General features: G+C 34.6%; 1 pseudogene; it reads left to right on the forward strand.

Moving 5' to 3' along the window:
• The first annotated feature begins 1,116 nt into the window (after nt 1-1,116).
• LOC120126065 lies at nt 1,117-10,928 on the forward strand (annotated as a pseudogene).
• The last annotated feature ends 4,330 nt before the right edge of the window (nt 10,929-15,258 follow it).

A 15,258-nucleotide genomic window follows, 5' to 3' on the forward strand; every position in this document is an offset into this window, starting at 1 on the left:
ATGACATTTTATCGGAGGATCATTTGTGTATTTTACATACTTTTAAAGCGTTAATCATATTAATTTACATGAGAGGATAGAAATGAGAATAGGGGTAGCAATCGGGTGGGAAAAAACCAAAAACTGTGGGGATTTTAACTGACGGGAATGGGGAATAACTGAAATCTTCATCCACGGTAATGGGAGAAGTTTTATCCCTGAAGCTCAAATGGGGATGGGGATTGCAATATCCTAACCGTGAGGATAATTGAACCGTACCTATGTGAATAATTGTGTGGATCCCCGAAAAATAATCATAGGGATCCCTAATATTTTACAAAAATAACCGTGAGGATCCTCGAAAAATATCTATGAGATTACGTATTATCACTGTTACATCTTAAAGGAACTAAAATTAAAGTTTAGATCTTTTCTCATTTAATATATATTGGTTTGTTGAGATTGAAAATAGTTAAGATTGTACATATACATTGGGTGTTTAATGAATATTAACGTTTGAAACTTTCATATTATAGATAGAGACTAATTTGAGATAATTTGATATATCTTATAAGTTTTAGGTGTTGCATTTATTTAAAAAATGTTTGTTTATTTTTTAAGATGGAAATTAATCGAAACCCGCAAAGATCCGTAAGGATGTCTATAAGGACAAAAAAATCTTCGAAACATATAATGGGTATTCTCAAAAACCGTACCGACGGAAAGAGTAATGCAAAACCTCCCCGCCCAGCCGGTTGCCACCCCTAAATGAGAATAGTGCGCACAAAACGAACGGCAGACTAATAAGCCAAAATTATCTTGAATCTCGATTTTGGAATCAATTTACAAAATAGTCAACTAATGTTTAGAGTCGTTATTATGACAAAATTAAGAATGCTTAATTATCTCTCTATTATGAATAAAAACTTCCTCTGTACTGTGTCTCTCCGATAGTTCTACAACACGTGAATAAATTAACTGACGTTAATTCAGCTAAACCCATAAAAGGAAAATTCGAAAGCTGCCATGTAACAGTTAAACAGCTATAATTAGCAAATCAAGTTCCATAACTCTTTGCTTTTCCTCTGTTTCAAATAAAAAACTATCCTCTTTTACGTTCCATTTTTATTATTTCTTATGGATCAAACAACCCACCAACTTCCGTATACTTCCGCCGTTATGAAGAGACGGATTTGCTGCGCTATCTGTTTCGTCTTCATCTTGATCTCTTCCATAATTGTTATGAACATCGGGAGCGCTTCAAAGTCCCTCCCATTGTTCCGTTTCGGCCATTTCTTCCCTCGGAAACCAATGGCAATACCCGATCATCATCATAGACAGCCCTGTGATTATTCCCCTACGGCGAATGGGTTCAGATCATCGACAAAAATCCGGTTCATATGTACGAAAACCGCTCGTTTCTCGATCCCGGTTTTCGGTGTCGTCAAAATGGAAGAAAAAACGACGAGTATCTCAAATGGAGATGGCAGCCCCATGGCTGTTATGTTCCTAGGTATATGAGTTAGTTTTAATCATTTCCTTTACTTTGGCTTCTTTCTCTCTTTCTTGCATGCAGAGTAAGTGTGATTGTTAGGGTTGTTTAATTTCTTTAAACCATAGATTCAACGCATCCTATTTCTTGGAACGGAGTCGAAACGGAAGGATAGTGTTGCAGGTGATTCGGTGGGGAGAAACCAATGGGAGTCGCTGCTTTGCATGTTAGCTCAAGCAATCTCAAACAAATATACAAACTCCGAACAGAACGGGGACCCCATAACCAAACACAAGGGCTTTCTTTCAATCAAGTTTCAGGACTACAACCTCACCGTCGAATATTACAGAACACCTTTCCTAGCGTTCCTCCCTCGCTCGCCGGCCGATAACTGTCCCGACTCAAGTCAAGGTAATCGTTAAGGTGGACCGGTTGCATTGGCGCTCTGAAAAATGGAAAGGAGCCGATGTCAAAGTTTTCTCTACAGGCCACTGGTGGAACAAAGAGAAAACTGCTAAGATGTATGGCTTCAATTCTGCATGAATATCATAATTTTCCCCTTAAATTATGAATATTAACAAAATTTTGTGTTTTCCAGGGGATGCTATTTTCAGGAAGGTGGGACAGATAATATGACGATGGGTGTGATGGAAGGTTTTAAAAGGTTTCTAAGAACGTTGATGTCATGAACAACCAACAACATTAACCCACAAAGGAGCCATGTTTTTATCCGAAACCATTCACCAGTTCATTACGTGTAAGTCTTACTGGTGAAAATAGCATGGAAAATTTACAGTTTTCTTTTTGGTACTTTAGGAGTGAAAATTGTAGGAATGGAACATGGGATGGTGGTGGAGTTTGTGATTCAGAAACAGAACCAGAAAAAGACCACAGGAAGCTTAAACAGGATTCATGGAATAACCAATATATTGCTAATATGACCAAAGAAATGAACAATGGAAATTCGAAGATTCTGTTGTTAAACATTACGTATCTGACCGGGTTCAGGAAAGATTGTCATCCTTCAAAGTACCGTGAACCAGGTGTTAGAGTATGTCCAAAGACCAATCATATAATGATTGTAATAATACTTTTATTTACCGATTTTATTGAATAAAGACATTGCCACTATTATTTTCAGTTATATATATGTGTTTAACATAAACTAGAAGATAATAAAGTCCATATAATGACATAATTGTTATTATTAAAAGATCCCTAGTCAAGTATTATTATGGGCATAGACAATAATAATACGCTTAAGACAAACATGTTATTAATTGATGACAACGAGATGCCAGAATTGATACATGATTATATTGTTAGAGAACAATGTATTGCATTGACCCACCATGAGCATATGTCTTGGATTATTATGTGACAGACATAACATTGCTCATGGTGATGACTATATGTATGATCCTCAGACTTGAGATCAATAGTATCCCAACATATATTGTTGTATGTTTTGATGCAACTAAACAAGCTCCGTAACTGGTTGCTCTATAAAGACTGTTATTGAATATATCTCAATATATGTAGTGAGTGTGTATGATTAAGATAGGATTTGTCCTTCCTATATAATAGGAAATATATCACAAGCCACTTGATTAAGTAAGACTAGAAACGCATGGCCATGCTCGAATAAGTTGATATGAGATATTATAAACTATTCGTTAATTAAAGTCTACTCTAGATATCAAGAAACAATAGATGGGCTATACAAGTGTGAATATTCCAAGACTTGTGCCTATTCTAGATATAAAGGACATAATGATGTAATACATAAAAGAGTTAATCACCAAGATGATATGTCGAATCATATTTTCTTGTAACTTAGGTGACAATGATATATTGCTAGATGTCACTCATTGTATTTAATATTAGAATTGTTCTAAGAATTACTGCTAACATTACAAGAACCTACAGGGTCACACCCTAGGATTAAAACGAGCAAAGATGTACAATTTGTTGTACAATACTAAAATATATCTAGAGTTAATTAAGTATATGTTTTAATAATCTCGAATATTTAATTTCAATTAATTAAATATAGATTTAATTAATTTCAAATAATAAAATCCCTAATATGATTAGGGTAACTTGGATATAAAAGGATTATTAAATTCTAATTAATTAAATATAGAATTAATTAATTTGAAATAATAAAAACCCTAATATGATTAGGGTAACTTGGCTATAAAAGGGTGTGTTAGGTCTAGCAACCGTTTTAGAGAACACACACAAAAACCTTCATCCATTTTCTCTCAAAAAGGTTTAGGGGGAAAACAAAATTGCTCTCAATCGGGTGAACTGAGTAGAGGCCGAGACGTGATTTCGTGGAGGCTTACGATTCAAACCGATCTACACCACCAGTATTCACTGTTGTCCTTGTTGTTTTTCAAGGAACCCGCTATAAGTATTTACATTTCTTCCTCCCGATTTCAGTTTTTGTACTTGGATCGCTGGTAAGACAGTCGAGTTTTATTTCCGCTGCGCCATGGGGTGCACTAACGGTCCCAATAGTGGCATCAGAGCCATTTGTACAATCTGAATTTGGGTTAAACTTTTGGTTGATGCGATATGTATGACATGCATGATATAGTTTTATCGATTTCGGTAAATATGCTGATATCATTGTTCGAATCGATAACCACAACGATTAATATGTTAATATGCTTTTCAATCGATTTGTTGTTTGATGATCTGTGGGAGTGCGATAGTAGATCGCGTTTGGAAGTGGAAAAATGGTTGTTCCGATGCAGAAAACCTTTGGGATTAAAAATCCTAAAAGCACGATTCTGTTGATAATTGTTATCAAATCGTGAAGTTTTTCCATGGAAACAGAAGTACTGTTTTTCAAAAAAATCCCACTGGTCGTCGCAGTACAAATTGAAGGCCAATATTAATTTTTTTAACAAAGTTGTAAGAACGTGTATATATATATGATATGTTTGTTTTGCACGGTGTTTGACATGCATGGTTATAGCCCTTGTTCACTTTATAATGGTTTAATTTGAAATACGGTCTACGAGCCGTGCCTTTCTATATCTCTTTTGTATTTCTCTTCTCATCTTACTCCCTCGTATGTAAAACAAGTTTCTTTTAAAATTGTAAATCTATGAAGATTTACAAGGAGCAGAAGAATGGCGAGAAGATGCCTAGAGAGTAGTCGTAGGCTTTAGGGTTCTTGGTTCTCCCATTGGCTTGGGATGGGCCACCTTAGTCATTGTTTTGGGTTATAACCATTACATCTTATTTATTGCTATATTTGTTATGTATACAATGCATCAAATGATAAAATAAGAATAAATATTAAGGGCATAATATTAAAACGAACAATGATGAGATAATTACGCAAATCCCTCTTTATAATCTAAGTTAACTTAACCGTCCAATATTTACCCTCGTTAAGGCTTTGATCGATATTGTGTTGGCTTTTCCAAAGCATTGGTACATAAATCTCTTGGTTAAACACGAAGAATAAGCAAGCGATATTCACCGGTTGAAATATTGGTAATAACTTAGCTAGGTTATTCTAATAGGATTAGAAACCTAGAGGTTAACTATTTGGATAAGTCATGAGATGACTTGAACAAAAGTTGTCCACCAAAATGAGGAGTTACATGAGATGTAACTAGTCAAGTGTTACTTACCTAAATAATCACTATCCTAAAAGAAAAGCCAAAGTTGATTTAGGAAATTGATGTATTATGGATCCTCACCCACAAGAAAAAATTTCATTGAATTTTTTTGAAATTAAAACAAAGAGGGTTTTTAATTTTGAATAAAATAGTGGGAGTAATTTGTAAATAAAGTCCTATTTATAAATTTTAATTATGTAAATTTACTTACTTTAATATTTCCATTGTTGTAGATTTAATGGCAAACAACACTTTATCATTGCGATCACTCCTTGGGAAGGATAAACTTAATGGCATAAACTTCCTTGACTGGTTTCGTAATTTGAGAATTGTTCTCAAACATGAAATGAAGGAATATGTCATTGAGGAACATGTTCCTGATGAACCGACAGCTAATGCTTCAAAAGCTGACAAAGACAAATTCAAGAAACATATGGATGATATGTTAGATGTTGGATGTCTATTGCTTGCCACCATGACTCCTGAGCTTCAGAAGCAACATGAGGACATGGTTGCATATGAGATGATTCAAAATCTCAAAGAAATATATGAAGGGAAAGCACGTCAAGAGAGATACGAGACCTCTAAAGCTCTATTTCAATGCAAAATGGCAGAGGGAACTCCTGTAGGAGCTCATGTCAACAAGATGATGGACTACATCCAAACGTTGGAAGAACTGGGATTTCATCTCAAAGATGAATTGGCTACCGACGTTATCCTGCAATCGTTGTTAGATAGCTTTAGCCAATTTTTCCTTAATTTCAACATGAATGAAATTAACAAGACTTTGCCACAGTTACTTCGCATGTTACGAACTGGTGAAAGTAACATGAAAAAGGTTGGACCTAAGCCCATTCTGATGGTCCACAAGGACAAAGGAAAGAGAAAGAAAAAGGTAGTGGCAAAGTCTAAGGGTAATGGTAAGACCAAACCAAAAGGGAAAAATTCAATGAAACCCAAAAGGGGAGTTAGCAAAGAAGGAAAATGTTTCTATTGCGATAAGACCAGACACTGGAAGAAAAACTGTCATGTTTACCTTAAAGAGGTCAAGAAGGAAAAAGCAAACGGAACGTTTGTTTCAGATATTTATGTTATTGATGTTAATTTGTCAACATCTACTTCTTGGGTATTAGATACCAGTTGTGGTTCTCATATTTATACTTATGTACAGGTACTGCAAAAGAGAAGGAATCTGGCTAAAGGAGACGTGGACCTACGAGTGGGAAATGGAGCAAGAGTTGATGCATTAACTATAGGGACATATGTTTTATCTTTGCCTAGTGGACTTGATTTAAATTTAGAGGGTTATTATTATGTGCCTAGTTTGACTAAGAACATTATTTCTCTTTCTTGTTTGGACAAGATTGGTTTTGAGATTATTATTAAGAATAATTGTTGTTCTTTTTATCTCGATAGTGTTTTTTATGGTTCGGCACAATTGGTTAATGGTCTCTATATTTTGGATCAAGAAAAACCATTTATAACATAAATACTAAGAGATCAAAAACAAATGACTCGAATCAAACTTATCTTTGGCATTGTCGTTTAGGCCATATAAGTGAGAAACGCATATCAAAACTCCATAAAGATGGATTCTTAGATTTATTTGTTTTCGAACAATATGATGTATGTGAATCTTTCTTGTTGGGAAAAATGACTAAAGCTCATTTTAATAGTAAAGGTGAGCGAACAAGTGATTTATTGGGGTTAATACATAGTGATGTATGTGGACCAATGAATACACAAGCCAGAGGTGGATTCCATTACTTCATTACTTTTATCGACGACTTCAATCGGTATGGGTATATTTATCTTATGCGCCATAAATCTGAAGCCCTTGAAAAGTTTAAAGAATTTAAAAATGAAGTACAAAATCAACTAGGCAAGAGTATTAAGGCACTTCGATCAGATCGAGGTGGAGAATACTTAAGCATAGAGTTTGATGAACTCCTAAAGGAATGTGGAATTGTCTCACAGCTTACACCACCTGGTATACCACAGTGGAATGGAGTTTCTGAAAGAAGGAATCAGACACTGTAAAACATGGTTCGATCGATGATGATTCATAGTGATCTTTCGAATTCTTTTTGGGGACATGCACTTGAAACAGTCGTTTTCACACTAAAGCGTGTTCTATCTAAATCGGTTTAAAAGACACCATATGAGATATGGACTGGGAAATGTCCCAGTATGTCTTTTATGAAGATTTGGGGGTGTAAAGCTTATATAAAACATCATATGTCTACAAAGCTTGAACCTAAATCTCATAAGTGTATATTTGTTGGATATCCTAAAGAAACTAGGGATATTATTTCTTCAACCCTAACGAGAACAAAGTTTGTTGCTCGAATAAGAGTTTTTCTCGAAAGAGAATTTCTCTCAAAGAAATGGAAGGGTAGAAATATTGAACTTGGAGAAGTTCAAGAGCAACATATAAATGAAACTGAAGTTGAGTATGTTTCACAAGTTGTTGAGGAGCATTCAACAGATTTAGAAACATAATCACTGCGTAGATCCACAAGAGAACATCATGCACCTAAGAGATTTGGATTTCTCATTACGACACATGGAGATGTTCTTCTTATGGATCAAGATGAGCCAGGACTTATCAAGAGGAAGTGTTTAGCCCAGACTATGACAAATGGCTTGAAGTCATGAGATCTGAGATGGATTCCATGTCAGTAAAGCAAGTATGAACTTTGGTTGAACCACCTGAAGGGGTCAAACCTATAGGGTGTAAATGGGTTTTCAAGAAGAAAACTGACATAGATGGTAATGTACAAACATACAAGGGGTGATTAGTCGCTAAAGGTTTTCGACAAGTTCATGGTGTAGACTATGATGAAACATTCTCCTTTGTAGCTATATTTAAGTCCATCCGGATCCTTCTCGCAATAGTTGCATTCCATGATTATGAAATCTGGAAAATGGACGTCAAAACTGCCTTCCTTAATGGAAAACTTGAAGAGGATGTGTATATGACACAACCAGAAGGTTTTGTCTTTCCAGGAAATACTGGAAAGGTTTGTAAGCTACAGAGATCTATTTATGGACTAAAACAAGTTTCTCGAAGCTGGATTCTTCGTTTCAATGATGCAATCAAAGAATTTGGTTTTATCAAAAATGAAGATGAGCCTTGTGTTTATAAGAAGGCTAGTGGGAGCATTGTTTCTTTCCTAATCTTGTATGTAGACGACATACTCATCATAGGAAATGATATACCTACTTTACAGTCTGTTAAGACTTGTTTAAGTAGTTATTTTTATATGAAAGATTTGGGTGAGGCAGCGTATATCTTAGGAGTTAAGATCTATAGAGATAGATCAAGACGACTTCTAGGTCTAAGTCAAAGTACATATATAGACAAAGTGGTGAAAAGGTTCAGTATGGAAGAATCCAAGAAAGGATTTTTGCCTATGAGACATGGCATTTCTCTTTCGAAGGAAATGTGTCCTTTAACTCCACAAGAAAGAGAATAGATGAATAAGATTCCATATGCTTCGGCTATTGGTTCTATCATGTATGCCATGATATGTACTTGACCAGATGTATCGTATGCTTTAAGCATGACGAGTCGGTATCAAGCAAACCCTAGTGAAAATCATTGGGTTGCGGTTAAAAATATCCTTAAGTACTTAAGAAGAACTAAGGATAAATTTCTTGTCTATGGAGGAGAGGAAGAGCTTTGTATAAAAGGTTATACTGATGCCAGCTTCCAAACTGACAAGGATGACTCACGATCGCAATCGGGTTTTGTGTTTTGTCTTAATGGAGGTGTTGTGAGCTGGAAAATTTCGAAGCAAGACACAATAGCTGATTCTACAACAGAGGCTCAATACATTGCATCCAGTGAAGCAGCAAAAGAGGTTGTTTGGATCAAGGAGTTTATAATGGAATTAGGGGTTATTCCCAGCATATCAGATGATGTAGAACTCCGTTGTGACAATAATGGAGTCATTGTACAAGCAAAGGAACCCATATCTCATCAACAATCCAAACATATTCTTAGGCATTTTCATCTCATTCGAGAGATCATTGATCGAGGAGATGTGGAAATATGTAGAGTACACACGGATGACAACATTGTTGATCCCTTGATGAAGCCTCTTACACAGCAGAGCCATGATCGTCACACTGAGTCACTAGGTATTAGATATGTGATTGATTGGTCTTAGTGCTAGTGGGAGATTATTAGAGTATGCCCAAAGACCAATCATATGATGATTGTAATAATACTTTTATTTACCTATTTTATTGAATAAAGGCATTTCCGCTATTATTTTCAGTTATATATATATGTGTTTAACATAAACTAGAAGATAATAAAGTCCATATAATGACATAATTGTTATTATTAAAATATCCATAGTCAAGTATTATTATGGTCATGAATAATAATAATACGCTTAAGACTAACATGTTATTGATTGATGACAACGAGTTGTCATTGACATAGAGATGTCAGAATTGATACATGATTATATTGTTAGAGAACAATGTATTGGATTAACCCACCATGAGCATATGTCTTGGATTATTATGTGACAGTCATAATATTGCTCATGGTGATGACTATATGTATGATCCTCATACTTGAGATCAATACTATCCCAACATATATTGTTGTATGTTTTGATGCAGCTAAACAAGCTCTGTAACTGGTTGCTCTATAAAGACTGTTATTGAATATATCTTAATATATGTAGTGGGTGTGTATGATTAAGATAGGATTTGTCCTTCCTACATAATAGGAAATATATCACAGGCCACTTGATTAAGTAAGACTAGAAACACATGGCCATGCTCGAATAAGTTGATATGAGATATCATAAACTATTTGTTAATAAAAGTCTACTATAGATATCAAGAAACAATAGATGGGCTATACAAATGTGACTATTCCAAGACTTGTGCCTATTCTAGATATAAAGGACATAAGGATGTAATACATGAAAGAGAAGATGATATGTCGAAACATATTTTCTTGTAACTTAGGTGACAATGATATATTGCTAGATGTCACTCATTGTATGTAATATTAGAATTGTTCTAATAATTACTGCTAAAGTTACAAGAACCTATAGGGTCACACCCTAGGATTGAAACGACCAAAGATGTACAATTTGTTGTAAAATTTGTTGTACGATACTAAAATATATCTAGAGTTAATTAAGTATATATTTTAATAATCTCGAATATTTAATTTCAATTAATTAAATATATATTTAATTAATTTGAAATAATAAAATCCCTAATATGATTAGGGTAACTTGGATATAAAAGGATTATTAAATTCTAATTAATTAAATATAAATTTAATTAATTTGAAATAATAAAAACCCTAATATGACTAGGGTAACTTGGCTATAAAAAGGTGTGTTAGGTCCAGCAGCCGTTTTAGAGAAGACACACAAAAACATTCAGCCATTTTCTCTCAAAACGGTTTTGGGGGAAAATAAAATTGCTCTCAATCGGGTGAATTGAGTAGAGGCTGAGACGTGATTTCGTGGAGGCTTACGATTCGAACTGATCTACACCACCAATATTCACTGTTGTCCTTGCTGTTTTTCAAGGAACCCGCTGTAAGTATTTGCATCTCTTCCTCCAAATTTCAGTTTTTCATACTTGGATCGCTGGTGAGACCGTCGAGTTTTGTTTCCACTGCACCATGGGGTGCGCCGACGGTCCCAACACCAGGGACTCCTCTCGGTGCACCTCAAGATTGCAGCCATTGGTGCCTGCCAGGTATACCATACACATGGAACCAGATTCTTTATGCTCAATTACTTTCAATGGAATTTAGAACCAAATGATCCCAAAATTAACTGGGGAAATCACCAAAACCAAAGACAAAATTTGGAAACTATTTGCAACCCAAGTTGTCCCTAAACTATGGGAGATGATTCAAAATATGGAGCTTTGATGAGGATATATTTTATTTGTTTCTTTGCTTGATGAAGCTTGGCGATTTTGTATCTGCAGAATGTAATCTAAGTGCAAGAATCTATATTTTGCATTATTTGGTTTTGGAAAGCAGATGGTTAACATTTATGATAATACAACAAAATATGTAGTGATAAAGAAATGCTATAACGTTGACGAAATCACAACATATCATAAAACATAACATAAAACAAACGAGTATGATGCGAATATATAAAATCTGAACTTATAACAATTTAAATGATATTTAAACACAATTATAAGATAGATATAAAAAGAGGTTGAAAATTATTTCATTATAGAAGATTGGGAATTTGGAAGAGCAAAAACGAGCATAAGAGAAGGAATATAATGTCATGTTTCTCAGATGTTTTAAAAAGCGCAGAAAACAGGGAAGAATTGAACCATCTTACAAACCAAAGTTTCAGCCTCAATAATCTAGATTATTCGTACCCAAAACAACAAAAAGCTAAATGAATCTCAAATCATTTGAAATGAAAACGAAGAAATAGATGACCTGGGGAGGAGATGCCTTTGTGAAAGTGAAGCCTCCCTCAATCGATGTTGGCTCTGAGGTTTCGAGAAGCAGCGGCTGACCTGGGGAGGTGATGCCTTTCTGAAATTTTGAATGAAACAATTAGGGATTTGGAACCCGATGGGTTTAAAGATTGCACAATCGCAGCGTTTATAATAAAAACGCCACTAAGGTACATCACTATTGCGCTGTTTATTACAAAAAATTTCACTAAATTACATGATTATTGTTGCGTTTGTTACAAAAACAACACTATAATACATGACTATTGCGGTGTTTAAACAAAAAACGCCACTAAAGTACAAGTCTATAGTGGCGTTTGTTCACAAACAAAACGAAAGTCTGAGTCTTTCGCGGCGTTTGTATACAAACGCCACTAAAGTAAGAGTATTTTGCGGCGTTTGATCAAAAAATGCCGCTAAAAATGATGTTATACAACTCTATTACGGCATTTGTTTAAAAAACGCCACTAAAGTGCTACTCTATTGCGGCGCTTGTTGTAAAAACGCCATTATATATGAACCCTATTGTGGCATTTGTTGAAAAGCCACTAAAGTGCTACTCTATTACGACGCTTGTTGTAAAAATGCCACTATATATGAACCCTATTACGGCATTTTTATACAAACACCGCTAAAGTACTCTCTGTTGCGGCGTTTGTTGAAAAACGCCACTATATATGAACCATATTGCAGCGTCTATATAAAAACATCGCTAAATTGACCATTTTGCAGCGTTTTGAACGAAAATGCCACTATATGTTTAAAGTTAGTTGCTTTTACTCTCAAAAAGCCGCTTTAGAACAATTTTGTTGTAGTGATCATTTGTTCAATTATATGGATCATGATGAATTATTGATAAGTAGGAAGCTTTAGTGCCAAGTATAACAAAATCCCATTTTAAACTTATTTGAATATGTGTTTTTCTTAGAGAATGTTAAAGAGTTCGTTCACATTAGTCTTGGGAAAAAAAGAAAATGCCATCGTATCAGAAAATATCATAAGGAATCTTGTCATATATGGTATGATCTCCTTTTAAGGGAAAGAACTATATCAATTGATATGATTTGATGGGATACGATGTTATTTCGTTAGATATGGAGGATCTTGTATGATTTGAGAATATCTTAGTTGTCGGTGTAAGCGATATATACCATTGGATGTAGAAATACTCAGCTATAAATCGAAGCATTTTCCATCCCATTACACACAAAAAAGGGGGCAAAAGAGAAAAAGAGGAGAGAGAAAAAGAGGAGAGAGAAAAAATAGAGCGGAGGAAAGGACGATTCACTCGAAGGATTAAAATTCAAAGAATAAGAACAATAAAAGGAAAATTTTGTTCAAGGGTATTTCTTTCATATTTTCATTTTCTTTTTTTTTTATTTGTGTGCTTGTCTTTTAGATCAATATCGACCTTGATTTTCTATTTTTTAAAAAAATTATCGGATGAGAGAAAATCAATGAGCAAGAAAAATGCTCTCAAATAGATTTTCTAAAGTCTAGCATTCCTTGAGATTCCTCAATTAAAACCGATGTTTTTCCTTTTATTTTTATTTTTTATTATTCTTATACTTATTTATTCATTTTGCTTATGTTGTTATTTCGATTAATCTTGGCCTAGTTTTTATTTGAAAACTTCATCGTATGAGTGAGGATCAATGAAAAAGATAAGATAATCAAAAAGATCTTTTTAGATCTAGCATTTTCTGATGTTACCAGTCAATTTGTTGGAGTCAAATTAATTAGTTGCAATCTTATTTTTAGGAATTTGTTACTTTGTTATTTGTTTCTATTTTTAGCTAGCACTTTCTTTTTGTTTTTAATTGCTAAATTTAGTTTTTAGCTGTTATGTACATTACCTATTTAAAGGCTTCTTTGTTAAATGGAGATGACATGTTCTTTTGCTTTCGTTTACTCTATTCTTCTTGTAACAATGATATCAGAGCCAGGTTCTGTATTTTTTTTGTTTCGCCGCAGTAATAACAAACAGAGTGATGACCACCAATAACTTTGTTCAACCAGCAATTCCCGGCTTTGATAGTCACTACGAACATTGGAGTATGTTGAGGAGAACTTCTTAAGGTCCAAAGAGTATTGGCAGATTGTTTCTGAGGGAATTGAGGAACCAACAAGTGACACAGCAGTGACAGAGGCTCAAAGAAAATAAATTGAAGGGTTGCGCTTGAAAGATTTAAAAGCAAAAAATTATCTTTTCCAAGCGATTGATCATTCAATTTTGGAAACAATAATTTGCAAAGACACATCCAAGTATATTTGGGATTCCATGAAGAAAAAATATCAAGGTTCTACAAGGGCCAAGAGGTAATAGCTTCAAGCACTTCGTTCGGAGTTTGAAATACTACGAATGAAATCGGGCGAATCGGTAACCAATTATTTTTCATGTACAATGAACTTTGTCAACGAGATGTGTATCCATGGTGAAAAAATAGATGATGTTGTTGTGGTTGAAGAGATACTTCGCTCCAGGAATTCAAAATTCAATTATATAGTTTTCTCTGTTGAGAAAGCTCACGTCGTCGAGGAACTTTCAATTGATGAGCTGCAAAGTTCCTTGTTGATTCATGAGCGAAAACTCTGCCAGCAGGAGAAGGATCAGCATGCTTTGAAAGCTTCTACAGATCATCATTCCAAAACAAGATGTGATCTTGGTCATGGAAAAAATAGAGGCGAAGTAAAAGGGGGAGGAAACAATGATCGTGGTTACCAAAAACATCAACAACAACATAAGAATCATTCTCAAAGGAGAGGAAGGGGACGTGGAGGTCACCACTCTACATCTTTCAGAACACAGTCAATAGATAAGTCTGGTATTGAATGTTTCCAATGCCATAGGTACGGTCATTATCAATCAGAATGTCGAGTTAATTTGAATAATGGAAAAGGAGGAAGAACTAACTTTGTAGAAAATGAAGAAGAAGTATATTTGCCGATGGTTTGTCATGTCAAAGAATAAACGTAGAAAAATTTATGGTACTTGGATACAGGTTGCAGTAACCATATGAGCGGCAAAAAGTCTATGTTTTCTTCGTTAAATAAGTCTTTCCATGACAATGTGAAGTTTGGTGATGATTCAAAGGTCTCAGTGATGGGAAAATGAGAGGTAATAATTCAAACAAATTAAAACAATATTGTTCAGACTATATCTAATTTTCTTTTTGTTCCAGACTTTAAGACAAATTTGTTGAGTATTGGACAATTGCAAGAGAAAGGATATGAAATTTCCATTAAAGATGGGGTTTGCAAAATTCAAGATGAAAAATTGGGATTAATTGCTCAAGTTGACATGACATCTAATAGGATGTTTTCATTATACCTCCACATAGTTTCTAACTAATGTTTTTTTGTAAGGTTGAAAGACGAAAGTTGAAAGTTGGCTTTGGCATTTTCGATATGGCCATTTAAATTTTGGAGGTTTAAAAACTTTACTACAATAGAATATGGTGACATGACTTCCACAACTCCAAATTTCTTCTCAAGCATGTTAAGAATGTGTCATCGGCAAACATCGTGAACCATTTCAAAGAAGAAAATCATGGAGAGCAAAGAAGGCGCTGGAGCTTGTGCATTCAGACTTATGTGGACCCATAAATTCGACGTCAAACAGAGGTAACTGATATTTTATATCGTTCAATGATGATTTTAATA

Source organism: Hibiscus syriacus, unplaced genomic scaffold, assembly GCF_006381635.1.
Source record: "Hibiscus syriacus cultivar Baekdansim isolate YM2019G1 unplaced genomic scaffold, ASM638163v2 tig00110450_pilon, whole genome shotgun sequence".
Lineage (NCBI taxonomy): Eukaryota > Viridiplantae > Streptophyta > Magnoliopsida > Malvales > Malvaceae > Hibiscus > Hibiscus syriacus.